The 26,459-nt window shown below is 40.4% G+C and overlaps 1 protein-coding gene and 1 pseudogene across 1 annotated transcript in view; both read right to left on the reverse strand.

The window, feature by feature from the left end:
• The window catches only part of LOC113912388 (collagen alpha-1(I) chain-like), a 116,868-nt gene that overhangs the window by 60,987 nt on the left and 29,422 nt on the right, over positions 1-26,459 (reverse strand). The window lies entirely within an intron of this gene.
• LOC113912607 lies at positions 10,179-10,745 on the reverse strand (annotated as a pseudogene).

Consider the following 26,459-nt stretch of genomic DNA (forward strand, 5'->3'; position numbering starts at 1 on the left):
CCTGAGAAACAAAGTGCCAGATGGACAGGGCCACAGAGACCTGAAAGGAGCCAGCACTGCTGGACTGAGGAACATGTAAATACCTTCTGCCTTCTTGGTAAACAAGGATGATTTTCTTTTGTAGAGGTAATTGTGTGTATCTTGTGACTGTAGCGTGTGAAGAAAACGCAATGATCTGCTTCGACGTCTCCCCAGATGCACCTGTTCCATGTGACTATGCCTGCCTCATTGCCTCATGTGCCAAACACAGTACTGAATGCATTGTTTTTGAATAAACTCTTCTACTGTGCATTGGGAAACACAGCTGGGTGTCTCTGTCCCATCTGGAAGACCCCCCACCCCCACCCCCACACTAACACTCTCCATCCAATGCAGAGATTAAGTGCACCCTCCCTTTTTTCATTCCCTGTGTTTTGAGGAATTCTCCTCAGAGATTTGGACCACTCCAGGAAGGCTGGGCTTGACTGTCTTCAGCCATAAATGAGCAGCAAATAGTAAAAGCGCCCCCACACATCAACCTTCCATAGGTCATTGATACAACACACAACAGGACTTAAACATTATTAATAATAATACATTCATCTTGAATGTACAGTCACACATGTCACTTTATTTCATCAATAATCAGGTGAGGGAGGGACACTGAGGAGTTGGTCCATGTCACACTGTCAGTGGTGGAGTTAAAATGAGATCACAATCTGATGCTCAGTCCAGCGTTCTCTCTTGCTTCTTCATCCCATTCCAGTCTCTCTTCAGGCTACCTTCTCACAGAGCCGTCCCTCAGTGCCCCCATCGGCCTCCATCCCTTTACATGGTTTTATTTTTCTTGATAGCATTTTCTTTCCTTGTTTTTTTTTTAAGATTTTATTTATTTTAGAGAGAGAGAGAGCATGCAAGAGCAGGGGAAGGAGTAGAGGGAGAGGGAGAGAGAGGGAGAGAATCTCCAGCAGACTGCACACTGAGCAAAGAGCCTGACTCAGGGCTCAATCCTATGACCCTGAGATCATGACCTGACCCAAAACCAAGAGTCAGATGCTCAACAAACTGAGCCACCTAGAAGCCCCAGGATTTGCTTTCCTTGTTTAAAGTGATAGTATTTAATTACTCCATTGTCTGCATCTCCCACTTACTATAAGCCCCACCTTCTACAAAGTACGTAACTTTGCTTGTCTTAATCACACTATGCTCCCAGTGCCGATAACAGTGTTGGGAACTTAGTAGGCTAGCAATTCATCTCTGTTGGATGGATGGATGGATGGATGGATGGATGGATGGATGGATGGATACACCAGAGTCTATGTGTCACTTCTCTTTTTTATCTCCCTTCCCATCTTGATGCCTACACCACAGACACCAAAAGTCCTCACTCTGCTCTGACTGAGCTGCCTCAGATAGCGCCGTGAAAAATACGTGTTGACTGAATGAATGAACAGCCCTAGGAATTGCTTTTCTCAATAACCATGCTCCAACATCAAGAATGTCCCAGCATAGGGCGCCTGGGTGGCTCAGATGGTTAAGCGTCTGCCTTCGGCTCAGGTCATGATCCCAGGGTCCTGGGATCGAGTCCTGTGTCGGGCTCCCTGCCCCTTGGGAGCCTGCTTCTCCCTCTGCCTCTCTCTCTCTCTCTCTCTGTCTTTCATGAATAAATAAATAAAATCTTTAAAAAAAAAAAAGAATGTCCCAGCATATTCATGCACCAAAGTGTATCCTGTTCTTGTACTTGTCTGTTTATAATTTCAAGCAAAACAAGAACTTGCATAGGGTAAAAATATCACATTATTAGAAAGACCCTGCCTTTAGGAAACAGGGTCCCATCTGGAAGAGCCTGCTGCAATGCTCTTTAATTCATACCAAAAGCCCTTGCTGGTCACTATGTACAACACTGGGCAGGATAGGAACGGGATACAAAATCACAATGCCTATCCTGAAGGAACTTACAGTTCAACACATTACAAGGGAATATCTTTCATACTGGGCAATGCCAGGGAATGTTGGGATGCAGGTAAGGGACAGAGAGAGGGGCAGAGAGAAAAAAGAATGGCCCCACTGAAGTGAACACAATAAAAATTGTAAAGGCCAAATGTAATACTTAAGGCTTATATTTTCTGAAAACTCCTTGCCAACCTGATGATTACACACCCCAACAAAGAAATGGTAAGTTTTTCTAAAACAAAGCACTTCACAAATTTGGACAAAACATGAAATTGACACCAAGTTTATTGCAGGCTCTCTTTGCCTGGGGCCACTTAGTACAAATTAAATTTTAAAAGTAGAATTTTTTTCCCTAAGAAAATGCATTGTCACCACTTGATCAAGACAAAGCGGATTAAGGAAACCCCACTCATAAAAGGACCAATCTGGGGGCGCCTGAGTGGCTCCGTCGTTAAGCGTCTGCCTTCAGCTCAGGTCATGATCCCAGGGTCCTGGGATCGAGCCCAGCATCAGGCTCCCCGCTCCCTGGGAAGCCCGCTTCTCCCTCTCCCACTCCCTCTGCTTGTGTTCCCTCTCTCGCTATGTCTCTCTCTGTCAAATAAATAAAATCTTTAAAAAAAAAAAAGAAAGTCATAGGTGACCAGGAACTTCCGGATTCAGTGAATTCAAAGCTCTCATTTCCAGATGAAGAAATCAAGGCTCAGGGGAGAAAGTCCCTTGTCCAAATGCACTCTCCTAGCAAGCAACAATTTAAATACTTTATCAATTTTTCTGGGAAGCAAAAGGAGAAGAAAGTTATTTTTCTATCAACCAACATTCTTAACTCTCAATGAAATATTTGGTAGGACAGTCTGCTCATCTTAACTCTTTTTTCTGATTATTATAAAAATATTCTTTGAAAAACCATTAGGAAATAGAGATAAGCAAAAATATTTTTTAAAAAACACCTAAAATTCACCTGTTTCACCTGTGTGCTTCTTCTACACCATGCATCCTGTGTGTTTTCTGCTTTCTCCCCACTTAAAAATATATCAAGAGCATCTTTCCCTGTCATTAAATATTCTTTGATAAGCTCACAGGACGGAAGCATTTATTTAACCCATTTTCTATTGTTTCAAATTTAAGTTTAGGTTCTTTGCCATTATTCATCACTGTAAACTGTACTTTGATGAACATCTTTGTAACAATGTTTGAACATCCATGATTATTTCCCTGAATAATCCCTTCACAAAAATTTTCAAGAGACATGAAAAAATTTTGCAAGAGGAGTCTTTTTCAAAGGCAGTCAGAAATGTTCAATGTAAGGTCAGTGACCAACTTTCTCAATCTTTATTTCCCTAGAAAACTTTAAAAAGCTTAGAAAAGGCAAAAAGTTTAGGAGAAAAGCATGCATCATCATTGAGGATGACTTCCTCCACAGAGAGGTAATGCCTATTAATGTACTATATTAACATAAATAAATAAGCTACTGGTGTGTGCTACATCAACTCAGTTACTACTTCTCCTGTTTAGGAGATGGGAGAACTTCACACATTTAGAGAGAAAGCTCATCCAGTGGCTCCTCATTGCTAATCAAATAAAAAGCACCAGGACTATCTGGGAAAGACAAACCTTCAATACAATGATAGATAGCTCTTTTCCTTATTCCAAGAGGATGTTTATTGCTTACTCAATCCTACCAACCTAATAATGCTTCCAATTCACATTAAGTCCAAGAACCCAAAATGAGGAGGATGAACTAACAATCTACCTTGAGGCTACACAAATCCTATAGATCTGTTGTTTTTGTTGTACTTTCTTTTAATCAGTATCTCCACTTCTATAGGAGAAATGTGACTTTAAGCAAATTGAAATATGAACACATATATTTTCAAAGCAGATGTATTTAAGGGTGGCTGAAGAAATCACTACAGAATTCCCTATTTCCCCATTGCTGTCCCTCTCTTAAGTAAATCTGTATTTGCACAAAAAATATATTAGTAAATGTATTAATCACTGTAGCTCTTACAGTCTGTCACAACTACTCAACTCTGACATCATAACATAAAAGCACCAGAAATGATACATAAATGAATGAGTATGGCTGTGTTCCAATAAAACTTTATTTATAAAATAGGCAGCAGCCAGATTTGGCCCATGGGGCTATGGTTTGCCAACCCATGCTTTAAGTAACATGTTCTTTATGTAAAATATTTCATTTGACAACCTCCACTGTATTCATTTCCTACGGCTGTCATAATAAATTACCACAGTCTCAATGGCTTAAAGCAACAGAAATCTATTCTTTCACAGTTCTTAAGGCCAGAAGTCTGAAATCAAGCTATCAGCAAGGTTGATTCCCTCTTGAAGTTCTGAGGGAGAATCATTTGGTCTCTCTCCTAGCTGCTGGTGGCTGCCAGCAAGCCCGGTGTTCCTTGGCTTATAGGTACATAACTCCAATCTGCCTCCATCTTCACAGGGCCTTCTCTGTGTCTCTGTATCTGTTTCCCCTTCTCTTCTCTTCTAAGGGCTTGCCATTGGGTTTGGGGCCCACCATAATCCAGAGTGATCTCATCTCAAGATCTTTACCTTAATGACATCTGCAAAGACCTGTTTTATAAATAAGGTCACATTCCAGGTGGACACATCTTTTGGAGGCCACAGCTCAACCCACTACATCCATTTACATTGTAACCCCGACCACCAAGTCATTCGAGGACCCGTACAGAAGGGGCCATGGAACACAATTCAGTGATACAGACTCAGATGTGCTTCAGGTGTCATTTTTCCCCTTTAAAGATAACAAACCCACACAGTAAAAGCCCAACAGCATTATTGGGTGTGGAAGCTATGTTCTCAAATTACATTTATATAGTTCTCCAGTCTATAGACAGTAAATGGATGTGCTTCCAACAATGGATTCAGAAACAAATCAAACATCGCCTCCAAAATCAACAAATTCTAAAGATGTTACTTGTATACAAGAACTCATTCCAACACCCAAGAGATGCTCAGTGCCAGGGATACTGATCTAGTGTTAAGTGAGTTTTCCGGCTGGGGTTCATGCAACCACATTGAAAGTAAAAAACGTGTATGGTGAAAATACAAAAGTTGACCAACCTATGACATGAAGTGATAAGTTCGGAAGAAATGTCTGAAATGCTTCAGTAGACACAGTTGTTCAACACTTAAAGATCAATTTAACTCATTCTCATCTTGCAGCAGATATCATAGATATATAGATATAGATCTAAACAACTTTAGTCACAAACACTAATATGTCTGATTTCGCCTCCAAAAACCTTTGTGACCTAATCAGCAAACAAAGCCTGTTGGGAACTAAGGTGAAAATTTAGGTGGAGACATTTTTCTCAGAAATGGAAACTATCATTCACAAAGCATAGAGGATATAAAGGAGGGTGATGGAGTGACTTAAAGGAGAGAAAAATCAGAGTTAAATAGAAAATCAGAAACTGAACACATAGATTTGTTTTGTCCTTTTGGAAGAATTACATCCTTCAAAATGGAACATTTACAGTACAAGAATGTTTTCTGCCTTAAAGTATGTCAGGACCAGAATGACTACTTGGGAGCCTGCATTCTTATGAGACAAAATTACATGAATGTGAAGGCTTCTAAAAAGAAATGGCCCAGGGGCACCTGGGTGGCTCAGTCGTTAAGCATCTGCCTTCAGCTTGGGTCATGATCCCAGGGTCCTGGGATCGAGCACCGCATCGGGCTCCCTGCTCCAGAGCAAGCCTGCTTCTCCCTCTCCCACTCCCCCTGCTTGTGTTCCCTCTCTCGCTGTGTCTCTGTCAAATAAATAATAAAATCTTTAAAAAAAAAAAAAAGAAATGGCCCAAATGCTTTTTCCTGTAGGAAACTGAGCATTCCCAGATGGGAGACATTACCCCCTAAGCCCCGAACTTGGATGGCCTGACCAGGAAATGCTCTGCCAGTGCAAGGGAACACATATGGCCAGTCTGTTCTCACTCTCTGATCCAGCCTTAACTAAGGGAGGGTATTTTCCATGTAATGAATAGAGCAAACACTAGAACAGAGACAAGTAACGATGGAAGAGTTAAGTTCAGTAAGTCCTTGGTATAAAAGGAGAGGGTTGGGTTGACCTGGATACTCTCTAAAGAAGAGAATCATGAACTACCAACCAGGGACAAGAGACCAGAGAACTTTGTCATTCTCTTTAATCTTTGTAATTCTCTATATTCCCTTTGCTGCATGCCTAGACTATTTCCCCGTTGTGGGTAGAGTTACCTCCCTGGCAACCCCTTTAAATGGTCTCAGCATGCTGCTTCAGGGAAGTGTTTCTCATTTGCTTTCCTTCTGACCACACGGACCTTCCTCACATGGTAGCTCCCCACAGTCCCCCTTCTGCTCAGCTCCCAGCTTGGTGTCCTCATTCCAATTCCACGACTTTACCTTGTTTTCAAACCAGGGATTGCTCTGGAGATGCACAAGCCATAATAATCTCAGATTTGCAATGGGGCTCCCCGAGCCAGGCACTTGGGACACGACTGGGTAAGTCCATAGCACCCACAAGCCCCAGCCCATGTAAGGAGAGAATTATGAAAATAGCCTAGGTGCTGGGAACTAGGAGCCTGGCCCCCTCAGCTGGCAGTCTGGGGGCACAGAGAAGAAGCTCAAGGGACCATATAGGCAACAGCACTGTGATAAAGAAAGAAAAATAGACTTAGTCCCTCTGTGGAGGGAGAAAGTGGCCACAGAAAGGGAGGCCAGAAGCCGGAGTGGTCAGATAGATTCCTGACAGCCTCAAAGAAAAATGACATCTTCAGAAACCTAGTCATGATTTTGCATTCCCAAAAGTGTTCAAGTGAGGCAAGTCAACTTCTGTTGTTAAACCACTGAGATTTGGGGGTTAATTTATTACCAAAACATAAGCTAGCTTACTCAAATTAATACAGTACCTTAGACTTTACACTTTTATTTTATTTTAAAGATTTTATTTATTTATTTGAGAGAGAGAGAGAACATGAGTTGGGGAGGAGGAGCAGAGGGAGAGGGACAAGGAGACTCCCTGATGAGCAGGGAGCTCAACACTGGGCTCAATCCCAGGACCCTGGGATCATGACCTGAGCCAAAGGCAGATGCTTAACTGACTGAGTCACCCGGGCGCCGCTAGACTTTACACTTTTACAAATAGATATCACCAAAAGATGGTGTGCAAATAGAAATCATCCCAGTTGAACTTCTTGGTATCCAGCTACAGATCCTAGCTCCTCCAAAAAGGCTTGCACTTCCCACCCTGTTCTTTTCTTCTAAAGTAAAGAGCTCTGAGGAGTTAGCACATACTACTTAATTTCAGAATGAAGCTCACTGGATAGTAGAGATAGTTTTCATGAGTAGATACATTCAGAAATCTCTTCAGATATTCCATATGCCTTTTCTCTCACATCTATACATGGAAGGATAGATACCAGCATCTTACTTAACAGTGGTTATCATAGCATGGTGATATTTCGGTGCCTTTTTGTAATTGTCTAAATTTTCCCCAATAAACATTTATTTTTGGGAGCTAAAAAAAAATGTTTGATTCCTTTTTTCTTGCCCCTCCCCACCAAAAAACCCATGATTCCTATCAGAATACAATTAAAAACATCCCTCACAGGATATGGAAGCCTTCCATGTGGCTCGGCCCTATCTATAAGTGACCTCCATGACTAGATGAAGCATTGGGAGCCAGAGTGAGGTGTCTTTATTCATCAGCTAAAATGTTCAGCCAATAGAAGCTAAACAGGAAAAACCAGTAGGCCCACTCATTTTTACAGCCATACACAGGAATATCAATCTCCACAGAGAGCTGTCCCAAATAACCCCCTTGGGCTGAATACCAGTGCTGCCCCATGAATACTCCATGGCGTTCCTTGTGGGGAGCCTACAGACCAGGAGCCAGCAGCTCCATGAACCATGACTAATGGCATGTTAGACCTGGCTCAAAGTGGGGAGTGAGGAGGGACATGTGCCTCTTGTATACTTCCTTTCCTCCATCTAGTAACAGGATACTGAGGGATGATACTTCCCAGGTGAATGGGCACGAAAAGTGTGGCTTCTCAGATTGACAACCAGAGGATATTGGCATTGGAAGGAATTTCAGGGGCTCAGAGGAGCGAACTGATTTCTACTAAGTCACACAGCTAGTGAATGACAGGTGCAAGCCTGGAGCCTAAGTCCCTTGACTCTTACTTAGGACTGGGTGCCTTTGCATGACTGTGCTAAAAAAAAACACGGGGACATCAAAAACAAAGTGCCTCCCGGCATCCCCGTGGGCATCCACCTCTTCCACCCCTCACTGCTGTGGCCCTATTTGGCTTTTCTGTGTGCATGCCTGTGCTGGACTTGGCTTTCTGACTTCTCTAATCAAAAGGCACTGGCTTAGATTTGAAACAACCACTGTTATGCTGTAATTAGTAATGAACTTGCCAGCTTCCAACAACAACAATAAAAACACAATGGAGTCTACTGAAAATTAAAATCAAGAAAGTGTTTAAAAAATTAAAGCAAAGTAGATTTAAAGGAACTATATCCTTAGTAATTCAGGTCACTGAAGCCAATTCTAATTCCTCCTGATAGATGAAAAAGTAATAGTGGGGTAATAGGTTGCCTTTGAGAAAGAAATTTACATCTTACCATGGAGTTTCCAGAGCAGAGATGCTTAAACTGAGGTTCACTAAGTGACCAACTATCCCAGTTTGCATGGGCCTGTCCCAATTTTAGCATTAGAACTCCTAAGTCGTGGGGAACAGTCACTCACTCTACAAAGAATTCAAGAGGTCCCTGAATCTGGATGGGAAAGAAATTACATCTCTATTTTGATTAACCTCCAACTAAAATGAACAAATTTCATTCAATTATGAAAGTAAGCAGGTGCCTGGGTGGCTCAGTTGGCTAAGCGACTGCCTTCGGCTCAGGTCATGATCCCGGAGTCCCAGGATCGAGTCCCACATCGGGCTCCCTGCTCAGCAGGGAGTCTGCTTCTCCCTCTGACCCTACCCTCTCTTGGGCTCTCTCTCTCTCACTCTCTCTCTCTCTCAAATAAATAAATAAAATCTTTTAAAAAAAAGAAAGTAAGCAACAAATCACAATGATAGCAATACCTGTGCCCTGGTCACCAATAGAAATTCCAGGTATTTTCATATCAACTTTCGGCAGGTATTTTAAAATATCAAATGTTCATCACTACTTTGAAATAAATAGGTATTACACCCACCACTAAATCTTATTTAATGCGTTAATCTAAGAAATAGATATTACTATATCAAAAATTTTGTTTTTGCTACTTTGATAGTCATATGTAATACAACTGCCTTTCTAAAATTATGAGACAAGGTCAATAGGCTTCACTCTACTGTCACAGAGATCCAGCAGCACAAAAAGGGTTAAGAACCATAGAGGCACCATGCAGAATTCTATTACTGGAATTTATGGAATGATGTACCAGGCAGTACACTAAAGGACTTTAAAACATTATCTCATTTTCCTCTATACCATCTTTAAGCTGTTTACTAACTCCCAAGGTCATGCTATTGAAGTCCATACACTTAGCCATCAGGCAATCTGACTTTCCCAGGGCAGACCTGGGACTAGAATCTCCCCTTCTGATTCTCAGCACAGGACACATCCACTGGGGCACATGTGGGGACAAAAAGTTCCTATTTAGCAGCATACAAATTGGAAGGTTGCTGGCTGCTCTCACTATCTTGGAGACTGGATTCGTTTATACATAAACTTATTTATTAATAAGGGTCTCAGTCCCACCTAACTGAGCACAGTACTTTGTTTTGTCTAAATCCCACTCCCTAGAATCTTAGGGAGGTTCACTAATTTCTGGAGCATTTTCCAGTCACCTCCTAGATATCTTCTAGTCTCCATATTAGAGTCTGTACTACGCACTAGATTCTTTCTAGGAGAGGATTCCAGTCAGATGTCTCTTGGTAAAGTGAATTCCATCAGTACGACATTATTATATTTCAGAATGGCTAGAATCCTAATCACTTAGAAACTTCTTAGTCCCCTCAAAGCTTTGGCAGCACAGAGATGACACTAATACCTTAAAAACTCTATGAGTTTTATAAATAGAGGTTAATCAGGATGCCTGGGTGGCTCCATCGGTTGAGCGTCTGACTCTTTTTTTTTTTCCCAAATCAGTGTAGCTTTTATTGCATATTTAAAATATCACAAGTCTGAAAAATCATCCGTCATCTTGCTGTTTCTGTAGATGGACAACTCAGATCTTATTCATCAGCCTGCTGAACTGTTCCTTTTTCAGAAACATAGATACCATCCAAAAATTTTCTGATATCCTTGTTAATAGTTGTGGCTTGCTGAATCAAAGCAGCTGAGTTCGATACAAGTTCAATGTCATTTCCTTCAAGAATTAACTCATCTTTTTGGGCTTGAGATACAGAACAAGCAACACCTGGCCTCATCCGAACCCTGCGGATGTATTTCTCATCCAAGAAATTTCGGATTTCAACAAGAGAACCATTCTCCTGAATAACAATGTTGATGGGGAAGTGAGCATACACAGACCTCATCTTGTAACGGAAGCCCAGTGTAACGCCCTTGATCATGTTCTGTACATGATTACAGATAGTGCGAACAGTAGTTCTATTTTCCCACCATTTGTCAACTCGGAGCCTCTTCTTTTTCTTTCCAAGAAGACTGAGTTCTACATTGATGTGATTGAAGTCCCTTCACAGGGTTCCTCTGGGTCCCTTCACAATAACTGTGTGTCCCTTCAGAGTGATGTCAACATTTTCTGGAATGTCGACAGTCTGATTGCTGAGAATGGTCTTCATTCTCGCAGGAGATGCAGCAAAGAGAGAACGTTTTTCGTCCGAGCGTCTGACTCTTGATTTCAGCTCAGGTCATGATCTCAAGGTCATGGAATTGAGCCCCGCATGCTCAATGGGGAGTCTACTTGGGATTCTCTTTCTCTCCCTCTGCCCCACCCCTGCTCACTCTCTGTCTCTCTCAAATAAATAAATAAATCTTTAAAAAATAATAAACAAATAAATAGAGGTTAATCAACTGCCTTTGAAGATTGAAAAAAGGGGGGTAATCTGTAAAGGAGACCCATTATTTTCATATCATCAGAGCAGGTGAAAGCAAGACCCATTTTTCATCCTACTGAGAAATCAGCTTCATTTCAACAATAGTTTTTAGCCTAGAAATGTCAATGTCTTACTACTAGAAAGTCATTATTATTCCACAGGCATGGAAGACAGTGGTCCACTGACTGGAAGCGCTGGAGGCCTTTCTGAAACCCCTCTCCTGCCCTACCAGCAGCTGTGTTGACAGGTCCCAACATGTCATCAGATCAAACAGAACCCACTAGAACTCATGAAATTCAGCTCCTAGATCCCCACTCCTGTTGATACCCAGGCTGCCACCTCCCATGGTGGCATTTTAGAGATGCTTATTGAGAAGATGATGTTCATCCCCACAGCCTAGGAAAGGAGTGGTTTTATGATTCTTCTCCTGGCATCATTATTAAGAAAGCTGCATCTCCCTCTCAAGAATGTCATGATGTGGACAATATATAAAATCACCCTACTTACTGATCATCTGGTCTAGCCTCTTCTTTTCATAGAGGAGGAAACTGAAACCTGGGTAAGTGAAGGGACTGATGCAAGCTCACAAAGTGAAGCATTAACACCAACTTGCCTCTCCCAAACTATTCACCTAGGCTGGTGCTAGGATCTCCATTCATCAGTATCCTCACGGTCACTACACACACTTTGCTAACATTACTGTGCTCTTCTGTATCTATTGGCTAGTTTTCTTTTTTTCTTACTGAAGTATAATTTATATATAACAAAGTACACAAATTGTAAGTGTTCAGTCCCATGACTTTTGACACCCAAAACAACATATAAAATATTTCAATGAATCCTGAAATTTCCATTTATCCGCTTTCAGTCAATTCTCTGCCCCCAGAGGCAAATGCATCCTGATTTCTATCCCCATAGATTACTCTCCCTGCTCTTAGAATTCATATAAAATGGATCCTATAACTCTAGAAGGGAGAAAGGAAGGGTAATCATTTTAAATTCACCCACCTAGAACCTTATGTATAAAAAAGGTCCACCTTCCAGGGAAAAGATTTTGCCAGAGCCTTATACCAGCTGAAGGAAGGGAATTCCTCCCACTCCAGCCCCCTACCACCTTCCTGTCTCACCTAAAAGGGGAAAATGCAATCAACATGGGTCAGAGCTTCAAAAAAATAGATTGCAAGTGCTACATCCAGGTAGGGGAGTAAGGGGCCAGAGGAAAAAAGGAATACTACTGAAGAAACAGCTGTGAAGGTCCCAGCCCTGAGACACAGGCCCACTAAAAGACTGAGATTTAGACTAGAAAATGTTCCTCCTTCCCCGACCTTACCACCACACCAAGAGAATGCCAGTGTAATGAAAGAGCTCCAAGCCATAGACTCTCACTGATGAGGAGTATTTAGGGACACCCAAAGTCAAGAGGACACAAAAGCAAAGACACTAAAAGAAGCTGAACCTTCTGGCACCTGGAACTATGGCAAATATAAAAACACAGCCCAAATCATAGGTTAACATAAATCCTCACACTAAGGGCCCATTTATCTCAGTTCCTAGTACCCAAAATAATATGCATAGCTTTCAAGAAAAAATTACAAAGCAAACCATAAAGGAAACAAAGTCTGAATAAACCATCATCAGAACCAGACTCAGATGTAGCAGAGATGTCAAAGCATCAGACAGGAATTTTAAATAACACTGATGATCTTGTTAAGAGTTCTAATGGAAAAGAAGACAACATTCAAGAACAAATGGGTAACAGGTAGAGATGGAAGCAAAAGAAAGAATCAAAAGATATGCCAGAAATCAAAAAACTGTAACAAATAAAGAATGCTGTGATGGGTTCATCAATAAACTGGACATAGCCAAGGGAAGAATCAGTGAGCTTGAAGATATGTCAATGGAAACTTCCAAAACTGAAATACAAAGAGAAAAAAAGAATGGAAAACAAAACAAAACCCAGAACATCCAAAAACTGTGGGACAATATCAAAAGGTGCAACATATGCATAATTGGAATACCAGGAGAAGAAGAGTACCAGGAGAATTAGAATACCAGGACAAGAAAGAGAGAAGAAATATTTGAAGCAATAATGACCAAGAATTTTCCAAAATTAATTACACCAAGCCAGAGATCCAGAAGCTCAGGGTCACTAATTTTCGGTCAACTTTTCCTGTCAATTGAGAAGGTATAAAATCACCAACTATGAGTGTAGTTTTGTCTATTATTCCCCTTAGGAAGATCAATTTTGTGTCATAATATTGAACCTCTCTTAGATGTATGCACATTTAAGAATATTAAATCTTGATGAATTGATCCCTTTATCATCATAATGTATTCTTCCTTATCTCTGGAAAGACTCTTGCTTTGAAGTCACTTTTTGTGATAATAAGCACACCAAATTTCTTATGCTTAGAATGTGGATGGTAAATGTTTTTCCACCCTCTATTTTATATATATATATATATATATATATATATATATATAGAGAGAGAGAGAGAGAGAGAGAGAGAGAGAGAGAGAGAGAGTTTTATTCAGCCTGATAAGCACTGCCCTATACCTGGGGTATTCAGATAATTTACATTTAATGCATATACATACATCTATTTCAGTTCTCCATCTTGGTATTTATTCTCTCTTTGTTTGTTCTATTGTTTATTTTCTGTTCTTCCTTTCCAGGCCTGAAGTTAATCAAGTATTTTTAGTAATTCATTTTAATTTTTTATTGTTATGTGAATCACCATACATTACATCATTAGTTTTTGATGTAGTGTTCCATGATTCATTGTTTGTGCATAACACCCAGTGCTCCACGCAGAATGTGCCCTCTTTAATACCCATCACCAGGCTAACCCATCCCCCCACCCCCTCCCCTCTATAACCCTCAGTTTGTTTTTCAGAGTCCATCGTCTCTCATGGTTCATCTCCCCCTCCGACTTATTCCCCTTCATTCTTCCCCTCCCAATATCATCTTCTTCTTTTTTTTTTCTTAACATATATTGCATTATTTGTTTCAGAAGTACAGACCTGTGATTCAATAGTCTTGCACAATTCACAGCACTCACCATAGCACATACCCTCCCCAATGTCCTTCACCGAGCCACCCCATCCCTCCCACCACCCCACCACTCCAGCAACCCTCAGTTTGTTTCCTGAGATAAAGAATTCCTCATATCAGTGAGGTCATATGATACATGTCTTTCTCTGATTGACTTATTTCACTAGGCATAACACCCACCAGTTCCATCCACGTTGTTGCAAATGGCAAGATCTCATTCCTTTTGATGGCTGCATAATATTCCATTGTGTATATATACCACCTCTTCTTTATCCATTCATCTGTCAATGGACATCTTGGCTCTTTCCACAGTTTGGCTATTGTGGACATTGCTGCTATAAACATCGGGGTGCACGTACCCCTTCGGATCCCTACATTTGTATCTTTGGGGTAAATACCCAGTAGGGCAACTGCTGGATCATATGGTAGCTCTAATTTCAACTGTTTGAGGAAACTCCATACTGTTTTCCAGAGTGGTCGCACCAGCTTGCATTCCCACCAACAGTGTAGGAGGGTTCCCCTTTCTCCGCATCCCCGCCAACATCTGTCGTTTCCTGACTTGTTAATTTAGCCATTCTGACGGGTGTGAGGTGGTATCTCATTGAGGTTTTGATTTGGATTTCCCTGATGCCGAGCGATCTTGAGCACTTTTTCATGGGTCTGTTGGCCATTTGGATGTCTTCTTTGGAAAAATGTCTGTTCGTGTCTTCTGCCCATTTCTTGATTGGATTATTTGTTCTTTGGGTGTTGAGTTTGATAAGTTCTTTATAGATTTTGGATACTAGCCTTTTATCTGATAGGTCATTTGCAAATATTTTCTCCCGTTCTGTCGATTGTCTTTTGGTTTTGTGGACTGTTTCTTTTGCTGCACAAAAGATTTTATCTTGATGAAATTCCAATAGTTCATTTTTGCCCTGGCTTCCCTTGCCTTTGGTGATGTTTCTAGGAAGAAATTGTTGCAGCTGAGGTCGAAGAGGTTCCTACCTGTCTTCTCCTTTAGGATTTTGAAGGACTCCTGTCTCACGTTTAGGTCTTTCAACCATTTGCAGTCTATTTTTGTGTGTGGTGTAAGGAAATGGTCCAGTTTCATTCTTCTGCATGTGGCTGTCCAATTTTCCCCACACCATTTGTTGAAGAGACAGTCTTTTTTCCATTAGACATTCTTTCCTGCTTTGTCAAAGATGAGTTGACCATAGAGTTGAGGGTCCATTTCTGGGCTCTCAATTCTGTTCCATTGATCTATGTGTCTGTTTTTGTGCCAGTACCATACTGTCTTGATGATGACAGCTTTGTAATAGAGCTGGAAGTACGGAATTGTGATGCCACCAGCTTTGCTTTTCTTTTTCAACATTCCTCTGGCTATTCGGGGTCTCTTCTGGTTCCATACAAATTTTAGGATTATTTGTTCCATTCCTTTGAAAAAAGTGGATTGAATGTGTAGATTGCTCTAGGTAGCATTGACATCTTCACAGTGTTTGTTCTTCCAATCCAATGAGCATGGAAAGTTTTTCCATTTCTTTGTGTCTTCTTCAATTTCTTTCATGAGTATGTTATAGTTTTCTGAGTACAGAAAACTTTGCCTTTGGTTAAACTTATTCCTAGGTATCCTATGGTTTTGGGTGCAATTGTAAATGGGATCGACTCCTTGGTTTGTCTCTCTCTGTCTTGTTGGTGTATAGGAATGCCACTGATTTCTGTGCATTGATTTTATATCCTGCCAGTTGACTGAATTCCTGTATGAGTTCTACCAGTTTTGGGGTGGAGTCTTTTGGGTTTTCCACATACAGTATCATATCATCTGCAAAGAGTGAGAGTTTAACTTCTTCTTTGCTGATTTGGATGCCTTTGATTTCTTTTTGTTGTCTGATTGCTGTGGCTAGGACTTCTAATACTATGTTGAATAGCAGTGGTGATGGTGGATATCCCTGCCGCATTCCTGACCTTAGGGGAAAAGCTCTCAGCTTTTCCCCATTGAGAATGATATTCGCTGTAGGTGTTTCATAGGTGGCTTTTATGATATTGAGGTATGTACCCTCTATCCCTATACTCTGAAGAGTTTTGATCAAGAAAGAATGCTGTACTTTGTCAAATGCTTTTTCTGCATCTATTGAGAGGATCATATGATTCTTGTTCTTTCTTTTGTTAATGTATTGTATCACGTTGATTGATTTGTGGATGTTGAACCAGCCTTGCAGCCCAGGGATAAATCCCACTTGGTCATGGTGAATAATTCTTTTAATGTACTGTTGGATCCTATTGGCTAGTATTTTGGTGAGAATTTTTGCATCCATGTTCATCAAGGATATTGGTCTGTAATTCTCCTTTTCGATGGGGGCTTTGTCTGGTTTGGGGATCAAGGTAATGCTGGCCTCATAAAATGAGTTTGGAAGTTTTCCTTCCATTTCTATTTTTTGGAACAGTTTCAGAAGAATAGGTATTAATTCTTCTTTAAATGTTTGGTAGAATTCCCCTGGGAAGCCATCTGGCCCTGGGCTTTTTTTTGTTGGGAGATTTTTGATGACTGCCTCAATATCCTTAGTGGTTATAGGTCTGTTCAGGTTTTCTATTTCTTCCTGGTTCAGTTTTGGTAGTTGATACATCTCTAGGAATGCATCCATTTCTTCCAGGTTATCTAATTTGCTGGCACAGAGTTGTTCATAATATGTTCTTATAATTGTTTGTATGTCTTTGGTGTTGGTTGTGATCTCTCCTCTTTCATTCATGATTTTGTTGATTTGGGTCATTTCTCTTTTCTTTTTGATCAGTCTGGCCAGGGGCTTATCAATCTTGTTAATTCTTTCAAAGAACCAGCCTCTAGTTTCATTGATCTGTTCTACTGTTCTTCTGGTTTCTATTTCATTGATTTCTGCTCTGATTTTTATGATTTCTCTTCTCCTGCTGGGTTTAGGCTTTATTTGCTGTTTTTTCTCTAGCTCCTTTAGGTGTAGGGTTAGGTTGTGTATTTGAGACCTTTCTTGTTTCTTGAGAAAGGCTTGTATCGCTATATACTTTCCTCTTAAGACTGCCTTTGCTGTATCCCAAAGATTTGGAACACTTGTGTTTTCATTTTCATTGCTTTCCAGGAATTTTTTTAATTCTTCTTTAATTTCCTGGTTGACCCATTCATTCTTTAGTAGGATGCTCTTTAGCCTCCATCTATTTGAGTTCTTTCCGACTTTCCTCTTGTGATTGAGTTCTAGTTTCAAAGCACTGTGGTCTGAAAATATGCAGGGAATAATCCCAGTCTTTGGTACCGGTTGAGACCTGATTTGTGACCTAGGATGTGATCAATTCTGGAGAATGTTCCATGGGCACTAAAGAAGAATGTGTATTCCGTTGCTTTGGGATGGAATGTTCTGAATATGTCTGTGAAGTCCATTTGGTCCAGTGTGTCATTTAAAGTCTTTATTTCCTTGTTGATCTTTTGCTTAGATGATCTGTCCATTTCAGTCGGGGGGGGGTGTTAAAGTCCCCCACTATTATTGTATTGTTGTCAATGTGTTTCTTTGCTTTTGTTATTAATTGCCTTATATAATTGGCTGCTCCCATGTTAGGGGCATAGATATTTACAATTGTTAGATCTTCTTGTTGGATAGACCCTTTAAGTAGGATATAGTGTCCTTCTTCATCTCTTATTACACTCTTTGTTTTAAAATCTAATTTGTCTGATATAAGGATTGCCACCCCAGCTTTCCTTTGGTGTCCACTAGCATGGTAAATGGTTTTCCACCCCCTCACTTTCAATGTGGGGGTGTCTTTGGGTCTAAAATGAGTCTCTTGCAGACAGCATATCGATGGGTCTTGTTTTTTAATCCAATCTGATAGCCTGTGGCTTTTAATTGGGGCATGTAGCCCATTTACATTCAGGGTAACTATTGAAAGATAGGAATTTAGTGCCATTGTATTGCCTGTAAGGTGACTGTTACTGTATATTGTCTGTGTTCCTTTCTGATCTGTGCTGCTTTTAGGCTCTCTCTTTGCTTAGAGGACCCCTTTCAATATTTCTTGGAGGGCTGGTTTCGTGTTTGCAAATTCCTTTAGTTTTTGTTTGTCCTGGAAGCTTTTTACCTCTCCTTCTATTTTCAATGACAGCCTAGCTGGATATAGTATTCTTGGCTGCATATTTTTCTTGTTTAGTGCTCTGAAGATACCATGCCAGTCCTTTCTGGCCTGCCAGGTCTCTGTGGATATGTCTGTTGTCAATCTAATGTTTCTTCCATTGTAGGTTACAGATCTCTTCTCCCAAGCTGCTTTCAGGATTTTCTCTCTGTCTCTGAGACTCGTAAGTTTTACTATTAGATGTCGGGGTGTTGACCTATTTTTATTGATTTTGAGAGGGGTTCTCTGTGCCTCCTGGATTTTGATGCCTGTTTCCTTCCCCACATTAGGGAAGTTCTCTGCTATAAAATGCTCCAATATACCTTCTGCCCCTCTCTCTCTGTTTTCTTCTTCCGGGATCCCAATTATTCTAATGTTGTTTCGTCTTATCGTATCGCTTATCTCTCGAATTCTGCCCTCGTGATCCTGTAGTTGTTTATCTCTCTTCTCAGCCTCTTTATTTTCCATCATTTGGTCTTCTATATCGCTGATTCTCTCTTCTGCCTCATTTATCCTAGCAGTTAGTGTCCCCATTTTTGATTGCACCTCATTAATAGCCTTTTTGATTTCGACTTGGTTAGATTTTAGTTCTTTTATTTCACCAGAAAGGGTTTCTCTAATAACTTCCATGCTTTTTTCAAGCCCAGCTAGTATCTTTAAAGCATGATTCTGAACTCTAGGTCCAACATCATACTAATGTCCGTATTGAGTAGGTCCCTGGCAGACGGTACTACCTCTTGTTCTTTTTGCTGAGGTGATTTTTTTCGTCTTGTCATTTTGTCCAGAGGAGAACAGATGAATGAGAGAACAAAATGCTAACAGGTTAACAACGTCCCCAGCAAATATACTCTATACAAATCAGAAAAGACCTGAAACCGGGGGAAAAGAAAGGGAAAGAAAGAAAAAAGAAAGAGAAGAAAAAGATAAAAACAAACAAAAATAGAACAAAACAAAAAAAAAAAAACAGAATATGATCACATATGATCAGGCTAGTGCATAGATCAGTGCCACACACTAGATTTTGGGCATATTTTGGTCTGTTAGAAGAAAGTGCCTCCTAAAATTTTAAAGGAAGAAAGACTTATATATGTACAAAATAAGGGTTGATACACTGAAGGGATGGAAGATGACTGTAAAGATGAAAATTATAAAAGGTTTTATAAACGGAATTGATAAGAGAAGAAGTTGTTTGAAAGAAGAAAGAAGAAGATTTAAAAAAAAAAGAAAAGAAAAAAATGAGAGAGACTGTGATCAGGCAGGAGACTAGAACAAAGCCATTCACTAGTGATTTAGGGTATATTTTGATCTGTTAGAAGAAACTGTATCTCAAAATTTTAAAGAGAGAAGAACTTATATATATATATATGCCAAAAATAAGGGTAACTACTATGAAGGGATAAAATATGACTCTAAAAATGAAAAATAAAAAATGTTTTTTTTAAAAAAGGGATTGTTGAGATGTTGGTTGAAAAGGGGAAGAAGAAAAATTAAAAAAAAAACCAGCTAAAAAAATTAACTTTGAAAAATTAAAGAATCATGGTAAAAAAGCCATGAATTCTATGTGCAGTATTCCCCTAGCGCTGGAGTTCTCCCATTCTCCTTGATCGGTACACTTGGTCTTGGCTTGCTGGCTGTTCGTGCTGATCTTCTGGGGAAGGGGCCTTTGCCATGGTTCCCAAATGTCTTTGCCGGAGGCGGAATTGCCCTGCCCTTGTCGGTCCAGGGTAAGCAATCTGCTCAGGTTTGCTCTCAGGAGCTTTTGTTCCCTGCAAGCTCTCGGTACAGCTTTGGAGGACCAGAGTGAAAATGGTGGCCTCCCAATCTCTGCCCAGAGGAGCTGAGAACTCGGGGCCCCGCTCCTCAGTGCGCCCCCAGAGAAAAGCAGTCACTCCCGTCTCTCCGGTCTCCGGCCGCACTCCGTGCTCACCCGGCCTGTGATCGAGAGTTTCTATCTCTGGCTCCCGACCCCGTGTGGAGTCTCCAAACCCAGCAGATCCCTGAGGTGCGCTCCCGCGCCGCTCCTCCCCGGGGAGGAAGGGAAGTCTCCCCGGCTCTGCCGCTTGTTGGGTCCCTGCTGGAGGAGCAGTGGCCCGACTGGGCCGCGGATCACAGTTTATGGCCACCCCGAGCTGAGAGCCCGCGCCTCGGCTCCGTCTCTGCAGCCGGCTTCCCCGCTCCGATACCTGGGAGCTCTGCTGCACTCAGGCACCCCCAGTCTTTCTGTGACCCCGAGGGTCCTGAGACCACACTGTCCTGCGAGGATTCTACCCCCGCTTAGCCACTGGAGCGACATCCCTCAGCGGAGCCGACTTCTAAAAGTTCCGATTTTGTGCTCCGCGGCTCTATCACTTGCCAGAAGCGGCCGACGGAGGCCCCTCCCCCGCTGTCTATCCTCCTGAATATCGCCTCGGATTCACTTCTCCGCACGTCCTACCTTCCAGTAAGCGGTTGCTTCTCTGTTCAGAGAGTTGTTGCTACTCTCTTCTTCGATCTTCTGTTGAGTTCGTAGGTGTTCAGAATGGTTTGATCCCTATTCAGCTGAATTCCTGGGACCAGACGAAATCCAGATCTCCTACTCCTCCACCATCTTGCCCACCCTAGTAATTCATTTTATATCCCCTGCAGTCTGTTTAGCTATATTTCTTAGTACTGTTTTTTTAGTCATTGTGCTAGAAATTGTAATATGCATCTGTAACTTATTAAGATCTAATCTCAAATAATATTAACATAGCTTCATTAACATTGTACGATTAAAACAGGATAACCCAGTTGTTCCTTTATCTAACTCTCATATATTTTACTTCAACAAATGTTTAATTACCCCAGGATATATTGTTATTGTTTTGCTTTAAGCAGTCCATATTCTTTTAAAGAAATGCAAACACACACACAGAGAGAGAGAGAGAGAGAGATACATACAGGTGTGTCTACCTATCTAATAATTTTTAAAAGGTATTTTATATTTATCCAGATAATTATCTTTTCTGGTGGTCTTCGATCTTCTTGAAGATCCAGGATTCCATTTAGTATCATCTCCCTTTAGCCTGGAGGACTTCCTCTGGCATTTCTTATAGTGCAGATCTGCTGAAAATTAATTCTCAGTCTTAGTCTGTCTGAAAAATATCTTTATTTTACCTTAATTTTTTGAGGATATTGTCACAAGATAATAGGTTTCTAGATGGACAGCTTTTGTTTTATTCAGATTTGAAAGTTATTCTTTCTTTTTTTTTTTAAAGATTTTATTTATTTATTTGAGAGAGAGAATGAGAGAGAGAGAGCATGAGAGGGGGGAGGGTCAGAGGGAGAAGCAGACTTCCTGCTGAGCAGGGAGCCTGAACCAGGACTCGATCCCGGGACTCCAGGATCATGACCTGAGCTGAAGGCAGTCACTTAACCAACTGAGCCACCCAGGCACCTCGAAAGTTATTCTTTCATTGTTTTCTGTAGCCCGCTATTTTAGAAAAGAAGTCAGCCCATTTTCTCACTGTTTTTCACCTGTGTGTGATATACTCTTTTTTTCTCTGCTTTTAAGATTATTATTATTATTTAATCTTTGTTTTCCAGAAGCTTGACTAACATGTGTCTAGAATTGGTTTCCTTTGAATTGGAGTTCTTGGAGATTCTTGATCTGTAAGTTAGTGTCTTTTAACAATTTTTAAAAAGTCTTGGCCCTTATTTCCTCAAATATTTCCTCTGTCCCATTCTCTCTCCCCTCCCTTTCTGTCATCCCAATTACACATATAATGGAGCATTTTTTGGTGTGTTTTTGCACTAATCTAAGATCATTTCTATTTTGTATTCTGTTGTTTAAGTCACTCAGCTTGTGGTACTTTGTTATGAGAGCCCTAGAAAACTAGTAGAGTATACTACCTCCAAGCACTCAGGGAAGCGAACTATAAAGCATTTATGGGTTGATACGACCTTGATCTGTGGCTGTAGTTCCTTGAGATACTAACTGGTCATGCCAACCTACATGGGGCCACTAAAAGTTCATCAGAAGATCTGAATGGCAAATGCACATTTGCAAATGGCAAATGCACAGGAAAAGATGCTCACCATCACCAGTCATTAGTGCAATGCAAATTAAAACATGAAATGCCACTGCATACTCATTTAAATGGCTAAAATTAAAAAGACTTACTCTATCAAGTGCTGGTGAGGACATGGAGAAACTGGAGCTCTCATACCCTGCCGTTGGAAATCTAAAATGGTACAACCACTTTGGAAAATGATCTGGTGGTTTCTTTAAAAGTTAGACATCTATCTGCTCTATGATCTAGTTAGTCTACTCCTTTGTATTTACCCAAGAAAAGAAAGCGTATGTCCATGTAAAGACCTGTACGCAAATATTTATGGCAGCTCTATGCGTAGCAGCCAAAACCTGGAAACAACCAAATGTCCATTAGCAGATGAACGGGTAAAAATTTGTGGAGAGTAGCCACACAATGGAATACTACTACACAATAAAAAGAAATGAATTACTGATACACTCAAGAATATAAATGAATCTTAACATAATTATGCTGAGTGAAAGAAGCCAAGCCTAAAAGAGTTCATACTGCATGATTCCATTTATATAAAATTCTTGAAATTACAAATTAATCTATAGTGACAAAAAGCAGATCATTGGTTGCCTGGGTAGGAGGGTGGGGGGCAGGAGAGTGTTGAGAAGGAAGGATTACATAGGGGACACAAAGAAACTTTTGGAGGTAGTACGTTCATTATTTTGATTGTGGTGATAGTTTCACGGGTGTATGATGATGTCAAAATGTATCCAATTTTACACTCTAAATATTTGAAATGTATTATATGTCAATTAAAGATCCATAAAAGACTTAATTTTTTTAAGTAATCTGAAGCTCAGCTGGCTTCTTATCCCTGCCTCTGGCATGTTCTTCTCCCTCCCACTGCCCGGATTGTCCCATCCAGAAATAGCTTATTTACTTCATTAGCTTAATACTTCTGAATTATATTTCCTTCAAGTTTCTTTCTGTCCTCAGTTATCATGGGTTTCTTTTTGATTGTGATAAAATATATATAACAGGGGTGCCTGGGTGTTTCAGTCAGTTAGGCATCTGCCTTTGGCTCAGATCATGATCCCAGGGTCCTGAGATCGAGTCCCGCATCGGGCTCCCTGCTCAGTGGGAAGTCTACTTCTACCTCTCCCTCTCCCCCTCCCTCTGCTCGTGCTCTCTCTCTCTCTCTCAAATAAATAAATATAATCTTTAAAAATAAATAAATAAAATACACATAACATAAAATTTACCATTTTACTCATTTTTAAGTGTACATTTCAGTGGCATCAAGTACATTCACGTCATTGTGGCACCAGCACCACCGTCCATCTCCAGAACTTTTCCATCTTCCCAGACTGAAACTCTGTACCCATTAAACAATAGCTCCTCATTCTCTTTCTCCCCAGCCAACAAATCTACTTTCTGACTATGAATTTGACTACTCTGGACATCTCATGCGAACAGAGCCAATGATCTATGTCCTTCTATAACTAGCTTATTTCACTTGGCATACTGTCCTCAAGTTTCATCCAGGTTGTCATGTGTCAGAATTCCCTTTCTTTTTAAGGCTGAATATTTCATGGTATGTAGATACCACATTTTGTTTATCTGTTCATCCCTCCATGGATACTTGGGTTGTTATTGTGTCTGATGAGTTTTTAAAGTTATGATTTTGTAGCTTATCTGGCTTATTCTCCTTTTTAAGGTGGAAACAATGGTCTCTTGTAACTCTGTATTCCCTAACCAGACTTAGAAGGCTTCTAGATATTGAGTTATAATCTCATTTTTTATCTGACACAAAATCCTAGAATTAAGGAGAGGCTATCCACATTCTATCAAACAAAGGATAATAAATCATTTTAAAAACCGTAAATATTAAATTTGCTGATATGTAAATGTATTTATGTTTTTCAACATCTGAGACAAGAAAATAACATCAACAGGCACACAGTTACAACTGGGCAGAGACTAGAATCCACATGCCTTGATTCTTAGCTGGTTGTTTCCCTGCTACAGTGTTGCCTCTATACTGGGAGACAGAACATCAAATGGAGAGATGGAACTTCATAAATTGGTCAATTTTCCCACAAATTAATAAATAAATTTAACACAGTTCCAATAAAAATGCCAACAAGATTTTGGGAACAGAAGGCAGAGAGCAAGCAAAAAACAACTTAACATGACAAAATGTCTATTAAGTTCAGCCTAAAAAATAGCTATACAAAAATAACCCCCAAAAATATTGAAATACAATTAATAATGAATGACTAGCCTTGGCAGATGTTAAAACATATAAAAGAGTTACTATAATTAAAAGTGTATTATTAGTGAATGAGTAGACAAAAAAGTCAATATATTCTGTTCTGGAACAGAAATTCTGAAAGCGGGGTGCCTGGGTGGCTCAGTCGCTGAGCGTCTGCCTTCGGCTCGGGTCATGATCCCAGGGTCCTGGGATCAAGCCCTGCATCTGGCTCCCTGCTCCGTGGGAAGTCTTCTTCTCCCTCTCCCACTCCCCCTGCTTGTGTTCCCTCTCTCGCTGTGTCTCTCTCTGTCAAATAAATAAATAAAATCCTTAAAAAAAAAAAAGAAAGAAAAGAAATTCTGAAAGCAGATCCAAGAATTCAGTATATGATTATAATGACATTTTAAATTAGTGATTAAATAAATGGTATTGAAAAATATGGAAGTACCTGGAAATAAACAGTAAGAAAGTAAAAGTTACAGTCATTCAGGTTCCCTTATGTGAAGGGAGGTGGTGATGGTGGTGGTTGCTTTAACAAAATCTTTCATGTTCTCCTTCCATTATATTTATTTTTTATTTCACTCACCAGGCCACTCAAATGTTTGGATTAACTAACCACCTTGCAAACAATCACTTACCCAAAGCAAACACCATTTTTTACAGGCAAATTTTAAAGAACTGGGATTTCTCCTATATTACTGCAGGGGAGAACCCTGGGGACTCTTTCTCAGACAGCTCTAAGGCTGAATATTATTTACAAATATTCAATGAATATGAATTAAATCCTTCCTGTGGGCCAAGCAGTGTGCTAAGTACTGAGGATACAAAAGTGCGGCAAGTTCAATCCTACCTTCAAAATGCTGTTTAACGTGTCAGTGAGTAAACAGACTGGAATATACATTATTTCTTCACTTATTGTTTGGTTATGACTGAGGTATAATAATAGAGGCATTAAAATAAGAAATATCAGATACAAATATGAAACACCAGAAAAATCATTCAATATAGCTTTTGCTTATTAGATCTCTACAGAGAGATTAAGCAGGATTGTTAGATTCTGATGCCCATGTCTGAGGATGCTCACTCCAGCAAATTTGCTGAACAAGATGGATCTTCCAGGTTCTCCCCTTCGCACCACAAAGCAGTCACAGCTGGGTGCTTCATCATTGCTCTACCCTCTCCCCGAACAAATCTGACAAGCTGATCACGTTAGGCCGTGACATACAAAATATGGCATAATTGTAGACTGTAATCATCATGATGATAGCTGACTTGATAAGAGAAGTCAAATCCCATTTTTATATCCTGAATTTCTAAAATATTGTTTCGTCAAAAAAATCAATTTCTCATTTTTCTAGCGTTAACTTGAAAAGGGTATAATTGATCAAGCCTAAATCCCTTACATCACCCAGGACTCTGTGAAAGGCTCATACCCAACAAGACACTTGAGTTAAGGCTGGGCAAACAGCAGTTGTCCTCAGCATTGAACATCCATGGGCCTGAACAGCTTCAAAGCAAGAACACGTTTTATATCCTTTGGTTAAGACTGTGGGGAAAACACAGGCTCATGGAATATAGATGCTCAGCTGGCTCATTTGGGTTTTGTGGTCCAATTTGTGGATGAGATATTTATAAAATCCGGTGATTACAATGCCGTCTCATTAACATTTGTTAAGTGAAAACCACAAAGTACAGGATGGGAACTCCAGTCTGAGGGGAGAGGGAAGAAGAAGATGAATAGGGAGATGGGTTTTCTTACCTCAGCGCAGGCAAAAAGAGCCAGAGGGAGAAGATCCCTGCCTTTAAGTTAGACTTTCTCCTTACTGAAGGAAAAAGGGAGGGAGAGAAGGGAGAGTAGCTTTTCCATTTGTCAGTTATGTTGGATCTCTAAGCAAACCAAAACCAAGGCAAGCCCAAGTTGATTTCCCCATGAATCTGACTTCTCCCTTCCTTGTATGATTTGCCAAGGAGACACCTCCTCCGAGATGTCTGCCTAGACTAAACTCACCCTACAAGATGTCTGCATGCTCAGTGAAGCTGTGTGGACT

Source organism: Zalophus californianus, chromosome 14, assembly GCF_009762305.2.
Source record: "Zalophus californianus isolate mZalCal1 chromosome 14, mZalCal1.pri.v2, whole genome shotgun sequence".
Taxonomy (NCBI): domain Eukaryota; kingdom Metazoa; phylum Chordata; class Mammalia; order Carnivora; family Otariidae; genus Zalophus; species Zalophus californianus.